Genomic DNA, 8,289 nt, shown 5'->3' with positions numbered 1-8,289 from the left:
AAAGCAATTGCTGACATGGTGAATGGAAGAGACATTCCCATACCCTTGGAGGAGCTTCATGAAAAACTTCTGATCAGAGAAAACTCTCTGGAAACCACAGAAGAGATCACTAACTCCTCCGCTCCAATAACAGCTAATGCAACTCAGAGTCGTCCATCTCAGCATAACCAACGACCGCAATACCGCGGCACAATACCAACTCGTGGAGGCTATCAAGGAAGGGGCCGTGGCTACCTTGGCAAATACCAAATCTGAGGAGTACAGGGACACAGTGCAAGACGCTGTCCTCACTACTCCTCTGCTTCCAATGTGCAGTACCGTCCCGGAGCACCACAGATACAAACACCGCAATGGCACACTCCACCACCCATGCCACCGCCACAGTGGAATCCTCAGGCTCACTACACAGCTGCAAGCACGTCTGACATGTCTATGTCGTCATGGTTGCTTGACAGTGGAGCCTCACATCACATTGCTTCGGACCTCAGCAATCTCTCTCTGCACACACCATATCAAGGAGGCGACGATGTCATGATTGGAAATGGCACTGGACTCCCGATCACTCACACTGGTTCACCAAACTTCTCTCTTCATCTAGATCTTTAATTTTAAATAATGTGTTGTGCGTTCCATCGATGAAGAAGAATATTATTTCGGTGAACAAGCTATGCAAAACTAACAATGTCATGGTTCAAATGTGTCCCTCTGACTTTCAGGTGAAGGATCTCAGAACAGGGCAAACAATGCTTAACGGACAGGCCAGTAAAGGAGTCTACGAATGGCTGACTGAATCATCTTCTTCATTTAATAATGCTTTGGCTTTCTCCTGTTTTAAAACCTCTAAATCGGGTTGGCACTCTCGTTTAGGCCATCCGAATTCTCAAACACTTATTCATATGCTTTCCTGTTTTCATTTACCAGTTTCTCCTGCGTTGTCTCAACCTTGCAATTCTTGTTTCAGTAATAAAACTCATAAACTTCCATTTTCAAATACAACTTTGTCATCCTCTCGTCCACTAGACATTATGTTTTCTGATGTCTGGACCTCTCCCATCTACTCTATTGACGGTTACAAATACTATGTTCTGTTTGTTGATCATTTCACAAGATACACATGGATGTTCCCAATGAAAACAAAGTCGCAGGTGGCTCAGCTCTTCCCAGCCTTCAAAACGTTAGTTGAGAACCGATTCAAAACAAAGATCACAACTCTGTACTCAGACAATGGGGCGAATTCATTGGACTACGACCTTACCTGACTACACACGGCATATCACACCACACCACTCCACCACACACGCCAGAACACAACGGAGTAGCAGAACGGAAACACCGGCACATCGTGGAAACAGGCCTGACTCTCCTACAACACGCCAGCATTCCCAATACATACTGGAGCTACTCCTTTGTTACAGCTGTGTACCTCATCAACCGCATGACAACTCCGGTGTTGGCAAACTCATCTTCGTTTCAAGCTCTATTCCAGACACCGCCTAACTACAGCAAACTTCAAACATTTGGGTGTCTCTGCTACCCCTGGATACGACCTTATGGGAACAACAAGTTCACTCCGCGATCAACTCCATGTGTATTCTTGGGTTACTCTCTAACTCAAAGTGCTTTCATTTGTTTTGATGTTTCTCACTCTAAAATCTACATATCAAGACATGTTATCTTCCATGAAACTGTCTTTCCATTCTCATCTCTCTCTAAAGCTTCCTCTGTTTCAACTGATGCTAGTATTACTGATTCTCTCTCACCCATTGCTACTCGAGTTTCCATTTTCAGTCAGCCAGTCGCAGGTTCCTTGGCGCCTACGTCAGCAGCGCTAACCCCGGTCTCAGACACTTAATCACCTACACCATCAACAACAACATCAACAACTCCTCCCACTACATCAACGACATCAGATATCACCAACTCCATCGCGCCTGCGACACAATCAAGCAACACACATGCGATGACAAGACGGTCCAAGAACAACATCAGCAAAACAAATCGGAAGTATGGCCTTGCAGCTATTATTTCCGAGTTCGAACCAGCGAATATAGCACATGCCTTGAAAGATAAAAGGTGGCGGCTCTCAATGAGTGATGAATACAATGCCATCGTGCGCAAAAGAACGTTTGATCTGGTTCCTCGATCACTTGCCACCAACATAGTGGGCTGTCGATGGCTACACCGCATCAAGTACAACCCCGATGGAACTGTGAAATGCCTCAAGTCACAGCTTGTAGCTAAATGCTTCCACCAACGACCAGGAATCGACTATCACGATACCTTCAGCCCAGTGATCAAACATGCCTCTATCCGCTTAGTTCTTGCTCTAGCAATAGCACACAACTGGCCTCTCAAACAACTCGACGTCAACAATGCATTTCTCCAAGGTGATCTGACTGAGGAAGTGTACATGACTCATCCACCAGGATTTGTAGACAAGGATAAGCCCGATCATGTATGTCGGCTACGCAAAGCCATCTATGGGCTCAAACAAGCTCCACGAGCTTGGTACAATGCCATAAGAGAAGCACTTATTGGGGTCGGCTTCGTCAACTCCCTGGCTGATGCCTCGTTATTTTTTTTCAGCTCTGACAATTTTCTTGTTTATGTCCTGATTTACGTCGACGACATCATCGTTACAGGAAACAACTTGTCCAAAATTACCAGTTTCATCAAATATCTTTCCTCTCGCTTCTCACTAAAGGACCTTGGTGACCTATCATACTTTCTTGGCATGGAAGCTCGCAGAACAAGTACTGGTCTCCACCTCACGCAGACCAAGTACATCACTGACATCCTTGCGAAGACAAAGATGACACATTCCAAAGCTGTCGCTACTCCTATGCACTCCACTCAGGACTTGATACAAAACGGTGGTGTTGCTCTCGATGATCCTCTTACATTCAGAGCGATTGTGGGCAGCTTACAATACATGTGTCTCACACAACCAGACATAGCATTTGCAGTCAACAGACTCTCCCAGTTCATGCACTGCCCCACATCACTCCACCTTGAAGCGGCCAAAAGAGTACTCAGATATCTAGCGGGCACTGCGAACAAAGGCATTTTCTTCTCCAACAAAACACCTCTCACACTCCATGCCTACTCAGATGTTGAATGGGCAGGAGATCAAGACGACTACACCTCCACTGGTGCCTACATTGTATACCTTGGGAAACAACCCATCTCTTGGAGCTCACGGAAGATGAAAGGAGTAGCACGCTCCAGCACAGAGGCAGAGTACCAAAGCTTAACATCAACAGCATCAGAGGTCATGTGGATTGCGAACGTACTGGAAGAACTTCGGTTTCCTCTCACAACAACTCCTACACTTTACTGTGACAACATAGGAGCTACATACTTGGCTGCAAATCCTGTTTTCCACTCAGGTATGAAGCATCTCGCCTTAGACTATCATTTTGTTCGAGAACTGGTGCAACGGAAGTTCCTGCGTGTGTCTCATTTCAGCTCAAAGGATCAGCTCGCCGATGCCTTGACCAAACCACTCCCGCGAGTCCGGTTCAATGATCTGTTTGTCAAGATTGGTCTGTCTCCGACCAGTCCATCTTGAGGGGACATATTAGTGTATATCCATATTAGATAAGTACGATAGTTAGTTAGCTGTAGTTATCTATAACTATTGTTGTTATCCTTAGATTGAGTCTTATCAAAGATCCTCTAAGGCTTGTATATAAACGCTCTTAAGTAGTCAATGAGAATACACTTGAAACCCATCTTTCAGATATAATAATAATGGTAAATTGTATAGACCCATTTGTAAGGCCTCATACTTTTCTTATCTCAAGAAACGGTTAAAACTTCTTTCCTCCGCTCCTGATTTCTCTCATCTGCTCTTTGTCTTCTCGCTTTTTAATAAAGACATTTAATAAATTTCCCATCTCTTATATTCATCTCTGTTTCTTTGCTGAGAAAACGGAGGAAATTTTTTTTCTCTTTTATTAACGATATTATGTTTTCCTTTTGTTGTGTTTCTCTCGGTGACCAGTTTCCGGTTCGTGCATGTTATTTCTGTTAGATTTTGCAGATTCTCCGTCCCTTCAAATCAATTTTCTTTTTCTATTTTTTTTTTGAAGCCTCGAACTTTCTCTCAAAATCTATAGCGGAAGAGCATCGATCTTAGACGCCTGAAGGCCACCGTCTCTGTTCTAACAACTGTGGTTTCCTCGGCAGCTCCACTACCATGAATCATTGCTCCAACTGCAACGGCGATTTCTGCCTCAAGAAACAAACTTGCCTGAAATCCACCTTCAAATCCTCTATATCGACAGTTTCCCCTCAGTAGTTGGAAATCGTTTGAGTCTCTTCACTGATGATCAAACCTCTGGTTCGAAACTCATTCGCTGAATTGAGATAAGGACGACGAACGTGCCAACGCAGACGAAAACCCAACCATAAAGACGGTTGAATCGTTGCAGGGCGTGCAGGGATGACTTGTTGCGAGTCCATAGATACCCAGAGTCTATGGCTGCATCTTTCATTTCAAACCGCCGGTCGCTGCTCTCAAATACGGAAAGTAAGATTTCTCTCGATTTTAGGAAATTTGGTGATGATGATAAATGGATGAATACTAATCTTTTTATAGGTGAGAATCACCGACTGGAAAATGGATAGATTCATTGAATTCGAGATCGTAGTCATAGTGGAGCGTAAGAGTTAAGTCTGGGTTAATTATGTCGAATCAATATGACTTGTAACGTTTTGGAGGTAGGTGAAGCATCGAGTCTAAAACTTCATGAGCAGAGTCCAGTGGGAAGATTACTTATCCATCGACTATCTCAGAACAGCCATTGTTGGTAGATAGAAGCGGAGGTATAGCAGATGAACCCTAGAATTGTCAGGCAGGAAGAAAATAACATCGATATGGACTTCTCTTTTTTATCTGGATTTGGGCCCAAAAAATCAGTAACTATCTATATCAGTATTTTTAATCTAATTTTCGGGAAAGCCCATTAACAAAACACAAAGCAATCGATGTTAAATTGAAACAACGCGGATTGAATCTTGGATACGTGTCGCAATGATATGAACTGACTTATCTACCCATGTTGCTTTATTAGAGTGAAGCAAACACTCTTTTATAATAATAGACTAGGAGTTAATCCGTGCTACGCGCGGACCTATTTTGATTTTCAAATGTTAACTATGTAGCTAATCTTTTAGACGTTGTATTCTAAACGAAAACAAAATTATGAACTGTATAATTGTGTAAATACATATTTCTTTAGAAAAAACAAAAAACTATACATTTTTCAGATAGATATTTGATATAGTTTTTCATTTTTTATATTGTATATTTAATTTTTTTTTATATTGTACGGCAATTCTCTCAAATAGCAATTTTTAAGTTTTTGTCACAAAATAACATTTAATAAGAAAAATGACCAAAATAGTACCTTTTCATTTTGAAAAATTTAATTTTTATTTTTTATTTTTTAAACTCTAAAACCCTATCCTCAAAACCCCACCCTTAACTCTAAACTCTAGGTCTAGATTAGTTAACCGTAGGTATAAATATATTTTTACTCTTTAATAAAACTTTTTTGGTCATTTTTCTCATTGAGAGCTATTTTTGTGACAAAAACTAAAAATTGCTATCATAGAAAATTTTTCTATATTGTATATTTTTTTATTCTAATTTTTTTGTTTTTATATCAGATGGTGATATTATGATAGATGTTTAATGTAATATTTTTATTTCTTATATTGTATATTTGCTTACTGTTTATCTTTTCTTATTTTTATATTTACTTATTCTAAATTTCATGCATTTATATCAATGATAATATTACGATATATTTAATATAATATTTTTATTTATTATATATTATATTTACTTATTATTTATTATTCCTATATTTTATATTAGCTTATTCTAATAATGCGATAAATGTTTAATATAATATTTATATTTCTTATATTGTGTATTTAGTTATTATTTATTTTACTATACAATTTTCAAATAGATGTCTAATTTAGTTTTTTCAATTTTTAATTGTATATTTATTTATTTTATTTTTTATGTTTTTATATCAAATGATAATATTATGATAGATGTTTAATGTAATATTTCTATTTCTTATATTGTATATTTATTTATTATTATTTTATCATACATTTTTCAGATGGATGTTTAATGTATGTTTTTATTACTTATATTGTATATTTACTTATTATTTATTATTCTAATATTATGATAGATATTTGATATAATATTTATATTTCTTATACATTATATTTACTCATTATTTATTTTAATATACATTTTTCAGATAGATGTCGAATTTAGTTTTTCTATTTCTGATATTGTATATTTACTTATTGATTATTTTTTCTTATGTTGTATATTTACTTATTCTATTTTTTTTTGCTTTTATATCAAATAATAATATTACATTAGATTTTTAGTGTAATATTTCTATTTCTTATATTATATGTTTATTTAATGTTTAGTTTTTCTTATATTGTTTATTTATTTATTCTAATATTATGATAAATGTTTAATATATCATTTATATTTCGTATATTGTATGTTTACTTATTATTTATTTTACTCTATATTTTTCAGAGAGGTTTTTAATTTATTTTTTCATTTCTTAATTTTATATTTACTTATATTTTATTTTTTTATATTGTATATTTACTTATTATATTTTCCTGCTTTTATATCAGATAATAATATTATGATATATGTTTAATGTAATCTTTCTATTTTTTATATTGTATGCGTGTTTTTCTTATATTGTATATTTATATATAGAAATATTTAAATTGATAAAAATGTAAACCTATACATTTTTCATATAGATGTTTTTTTCATTTCTTAATTTTATATTTACTTATAGTTTATTTTTTTATATTGTATATTTACTAATTATATTTTCCTGCTTTTATATCAGATAATAATATTATGATATATGTTTAATGTAATATTTCTATTTTTTATATTGTATGCGTGTATTTCTTATATTGTATATTTATACTTAGAAATATTTAAAATGATAAAAATGTAAACCCATAAATTTTTCATATAGATGTTTAATGTAGTTTTTCTATTTCTTATATTGTATATTTATTTATTATTTTTTTCTTATGTTGTATAATTATTTATTCTAATTGTTTTGATTTTATATCAAAATTGTAATATTGCGATAAATGTTTAACGTAATATTTCTCTTTCTCATATTGTATATTTACTTATTATTTATTTTATTATACTTTTTTAAGATAAATGTTTAATGCAATGTTTATATTTCTTATATTGTGTATTTACTTATTATTTATTTTTCCTTATATTGCAAATTTACTTATTATTTATTTTCTATTTTTTGGTAATAATTCCACGTGTCATCTTTGGAGAGAATTTTTTTTCGCTGATGTGGACGCTCTATGTAACTTCAAAAGGTCTATTTTATTACTATATATTAGGAATAAAATTAGCTAATCTCTTATATATTAAAAGGCATGCGTTGGATTTAATGCATTCACATTACTTTCGCCACATGGCGTTCTCACATTCATTTGGAAAAAATTACGCCGACATGTAGTTTTATTAGAGCACCTCAGAATTTTGTTTCCTATTTTGATTAAAAGCTACAACAAATGTTTTACATTGTCTATAGTCTCATGTTTCATGTAAGTTTTCGAACTTCAAATGTCCTTCTCATAATAATCACTGATACAGTTTCATAAAGATCTTTTAGAGTAGATGAAAATGAAAATATGGTGACTGTACAAGGATCTAAGTAAACTCGATGCTCAACTTTGTTTTAAATATTTTTCTTTGCCATTCCCGTTTAAAATTTTTTTTTCCTTTCATTTGTTTTGTCTCTCTTTAGATAGCTGAAAGTAGGAAGCTGGTCTCATCTATAAAAGACAGCACACCTAACTTGGATGATGGAAAAGTTTCTTCCAAAGAAGAGTATGATTCTTCTGTGTGTGCGAACACAAATGCAACTAAGAAAGATAAGATGGGTAAGAACGGAAGCGGTAGTGCTACCCCAAAACTAATTAGAATTTGTGTATTGTTATGAAAGTCATACATTCCAACGCCGAAAATGTTGAAATAATTAAAGATGTGGGTCCCACTGTCACTATTTGCACAGTAATTTTTCTTCTATAAATACGGAGTTTTCGATCATTTGTAAAAACATGATTACACATCCTTCACTCTTTCATTCTCTCTCTGATAATAATCTTTCTATCAGTATTAAAAGTTCTACGGGTATAAACTTTTGCCCTTATTTAAATTCCTGCGATACAAATAAATTC

The sequence above is a fragment of the Brassica oleracea genome, chromosome C2, assembly GCF_000695525.1.
Source record: "Brassica oleracea var. oleracea cultivar TO1000 chromosome C2, BOL, whole genome shotgun sequence".
NCBI classification, from domain to species: Eukaryota; Viridiplantae; Streptophyta; class Magnoliopsida; order Brassicales; family Brassicaceae; genus Brassica; species Brassica oleracea.
Note: the sequence above shows the minus strand (reverse complement) of the source record.